A 4,581-nucleotide genomic window follows, 5' to 3' on the forward strand; every position below is an offset into this window, starting at 1 on the left:
TTTCATGAAATATTCTATGTTTTTAATGTGATTTCATTCGTAAATTACATTTTATTACATCGCGAAAGTGTTCAATCCGTTTGAACTTTAAGTCTATGTTTTCTTTTACTTTTAAAAGTAAATAAATTCCGATTTATAAATAAACGTTTATTTATTTAACTTTTAAAAATCCCACTATCCCTATTTACATTAAACCAATTAAAGAATTTTCGATATATTTATTTGAGTATGACTTCATTCATATTTACGTAAACAAAAGTTGTTTACGACTTAACGACGTATAAGTAACAATGCAGATGGCACTGCTGATTGTAAACAAATCCACGTGTAACTATTTTCTATCCCACAATTCAAAGCGCGTGCTTGTGATCTGTAAAGAAAAACTGGATTGACAAGTAATAGAATTTCGAATTTGCATAGTTTTTGTGCCACGTAAGACCATGTGGATATTTGCTATTACGATAATCTGTAATTTAATCCAGTATATAGATAATAATCGCCTTACATCACCGACTGTATTATTACCATGCAATATTGATGTACCTACTAATTACACACTTAGCATCTCTGAAGGATGCTACAAATGGTAAATTAATAACTTACAATAATGAGTTAATTTTAGTACTTTTTGATACAAAACATATCAATATATAAATCATAATACAAATATTTTAGTATAGTTATTAATAGAGGTAATATAATAATAATAATGTGTGTATTACAAAATTGACATCATTGAGTTTATATAAATTGCAATGGCTTTACTAAAATTATAATGAATGTATTTAAAGCTTGTGTTTAAAAGATTGTTTTTGATGATAATTTTGCTTGACAGGAATGTAGATTAGAAAATAATCTTACTTTTATTATTATATTTTTATTTATAATTTAACAGATTATATAATTTAATTATAAAACATTATACTACTATAAAAAAAATTATTACTCATATATACAAAATAAATTTGGCAATTATTTAAAAGTTTTTAAAATTGAAATACTTAAGATATGATACATGATATCTTACATATTTCAGTTTTTTTATACATTATAATTTTATAACTAAATATTACATAAATGAAGTAATGCTTTTATTAAAAAAAATAACTGTTTTAATGACTTTAATCAATACTTTTCTTTAAAGGTGGTGGATGAATTTATTTATTAATTACTAATATAGCACATTTACAACTTCTTATCTGGTCTTAATTTTTATTCTATCTGCTTTACTTTGTTCTGCAGAAATTTCTTTTTACTAGTTCATCTGGTTCATTTGGTTTTGGATGTTGCAAAATTAACAAAAGGAAAGGTCAGTTGCTATCTTTTTATTATATACATATAATAATCTAATAATGCTATTTTAAGATTATAATATATATTAATTTATTTAAAAATTATAATCAATCTGAGTATGCAAGTATAATCTTTATTATAGCTACATAATAATATTTAATGTAAATAAGTTTTTACCAAAAATTTTGTAACAGTTATAAATAAAATAATTTTGCATATATATGGTAAGTATTAATAACTGATTTGTTATATTTTATGAAGTTATTATATAAATCTTTTAGAGAAAAAATTTTGAATAATGAACATTTAAACTGGGTGAACGTAAATGTAGGTCAAATACTATACTATGTAATTTTACAGAATAATTCTTAAAAATTAGAATAATTGAATATAAGAAGGATATTGAGTCTAATAAATGAAGTGCTAAGTTATATTAGTTAAATTAAATCAAGTTGAAGATTTTAAATTAGCAAGAGAGTTAACTAAATTTTCTCCTTCCAAATAACATCAAAACTTTATTTTTAGCTGATTTGAATAGTTTTGGTTACTTTAAATTAATTAAACTTAAATTTTTATTTGACAATTTTATTTATTGTTAACTGAATAATGATAATATTTCATCATAATTATCAATTTGAAATTTGGAGTTAGAAAAATATTTTTGCAAGTATTAATAAAATAATATTTTTTATGTTTTTGTAATTATATTATATTAACAGGATTTAAATGCCTTATGTAAATAAGCTAATTTTATTTTTTAATAGTTTTGAAATACAGGTATACCTCGACTTACGTCGTTTCGAGTTACGTCGTTCCCGATTATACGTCGTTCGTCAAAAAATTATATGGAAAAATAAAAATCAAGTTTTAGTCATTTTATTCGACTTTATGTCTGTCCGCCACAAATATTGAAGTNAAAAAAATAACGCACCATGAAGGACTTGTTGGATTTGAATAAAAATTGGTATATGACATCGTCATTGCTAGACAGATATATGATTGCAACCATAAAACAAAAACATACTTTATTGTGCAGTAATATGCAATACAGTGCAGGTACTAATATCCTGTTGGGCCGCCTCTAGCGCGGATACAAGCTGTGATATGCCTCAGCATGGAGGCACAAAGGTCACGAATAATGTTCTGAGGCATATCTGTCCATGCATGATGCAATTGGGACTCAAGATGCGTCAGATCCTGTGGCTGTCGCAGCTGGCGACCCAAGTGGTCCCACACATGTTCAATTAATGATAAATCTGGAGACCGTGCAGGCCAAGGAAGTGTGGCAACGTTACGTAGGCATGCTTGGGAGACCACTGCAGTGTGTGGCCGGGCACACACTGCTGGAATATGCCTGTCGGAAGCACTTCCGTGAGAGGCAACACATGTGGCTGGAGGATGTATTGCACATATCGTTGGGCTGTGAGGGTAGTATGCATGACAACTAGAGGTGCCCTACTGTCGTATGTTATGGTTCCCCACACCATAACCCTGGGGGTTGGGCCTATGTGCCGCTCCACAGTATAGGCCGGGTTGACACCTTGACTAGCGGGCCGCCATACTCTCACACGGCCATCGTGAGCCCCCAAACAAAAGCAGGATTCGTCGCTGAACACAATACGCTGCCAGTCAGTAGTGGTCCACGATTGTCATGCACGACACCACTGCAGACGGAGGCGTCGGTGGGTGGCTGTTAACGATAGAACACATACTGGGCGTCAGGAGATCAATCCGCCTTCTACTAAGCGCCTGGAAATGGTGCAGCTGAATACACGGTTCCGTAATGCAGGTGCCACCGCTGCATGAATGGTAGACGATGAAGCTGTAGGCGCTGTTCATGCTTGATGTACAATGAGACGATCCTCCCTTCTGGTGGTCTGTCGATAGCGTCCGGAACCCATTTGCCATTCGTGTGTACCCCTACTTACCCACTGCTCATAACACATCCTAACAGTTCTATCAGAACGGTTTAGATGGCGGCCAATCTGGCGGTATGACCATCCTCCTCCTCTCAATCCAACAATGCAACCTCTCTCAAACTCACTTAACTGAGTGTAAGGCTGTCGAATGCGTCGTAGAGGCATGTCTGTCACTCAATGAAGTCAAAACCATGAATAAAAGCGCAGAACATATGCACAAGTCGTCACAGCATGCACCTTTATACCAGGCAGCGGAAACATTTTTTCTTCTCTGGTGATGATATAACACAAGAACCTACTCTCAAAAGCTAATCATTTACATATCTAGCTAAGATGATGCAACATATCAATTTTTATTCAAATCCAACAAGTCCTTCATGATGCGTTATTTTTTTTGTCGTCCAGTGTAATTAAATTTTTTATAAATGCAATGGAAATTTTCTTTTCCTGTTGTTTTTTGGTATATTTAGTAAAATTTGAATTCTTTGGCTTTTTATTCAATATGTTTTTAATTCATAATATGATATAATACTTTTTCTGTCTTGATCTTTTATTATCAAATTCACTTTTCTGTACTATTTTGTAATGATTTCTGCCTGAATCAAATAATTTGCTGAAATCATAACAGAATGAAAAAATAATAATGAATAGAATGTAAAGGTATTATTATTTAATATTGAAATATATCAAGATTAAAATATCCTTAAAAGATAAATAAGAAATACCTAATAAGAATAGAAGTTAAATAAGTAATCACAAAAAGAAAAATTTTATATGACAAATATTTTTCAAAAATTTAAAAAAGTATGAAAACTAATAACAAAATTAATGTCATTTCATATCTTTTTTTCTTATATTAGATAGAAATTCAGATAAAACATGGCTTGCATTATAACTTTACATATTTCATATAGTGAATCAACTTTCAAATAAATCAAAACTTTTGAATTTTATAAAAACAAAGGCATAAATTTGAAATATTTTAAAGAATTATCTTTAAATATAATCTGAATTTAACTGAATTTAATGAATCTGAATTACATATAATAATGAAAAGTGTTCTTTACAGGACTTCAGTATCGAATGATGCAGTTGATATCATTTTTGAAGATAGTTGTCGTTCTAGTGTTGTAGTTTCTGCTAAATCTAAGATCTGCCAACGACAACTTATTTCCGTTTTTGCAGAAAATGTTGGTGAGTTTAAAATTTTAATCATTTGCATTATTTATTAAATTATAAAAATATTTGAGAATATCTATGTTTAAAACCAGTTATATTAAAAAGTTTTGAATTTATGTTTTAGAATACAGGTAACCCCCGTATAACACGGCACTTCTATAGCACGGATTCGCTCTAACACGGTTCGAGA

The 4,581-nt window shown here is 30.2% G+C and overlaps 1 long non-coding RNA gene across 1 annotated transcript; it reads left to right on the forward strand.

The window, feature by feature from the left end:
- Window positions 1-356: 356 nt before the first annotated feature.
- On the forward strand, window positions 357-4,406 carry LOC111617017. The gene is made up of 3 exons (XR_002755361.1): window positions 357-586; window positions 1,243-1,309; window positions 4,282-4,406. It is a non-coding gene; the product is annotated as an uncharacterized LOC111617017 (long non-coding RNA).
- The last annotated feature ends 175 nt before the right edge of the window (window positions 4,407-4,581 follow it).

The sequence above is a fragment of the Centruroides sculpturatus genome, unplaced genomic scaffold (assembly GCF_000671375.1).
Source record: "Centruroides sculpturatus isolate CEXI.00-Female unplaced genomic scaffold, Cexi_2.0 scaffold4351, whole genome shotgun sequence".
Classification (NCBI taxonomy): Eukaryota; Metazoa; Arthropoda; class Arachnida; order Scorpiones; family Buthidae; genus Centruroides; species Centruroides sculpturatus.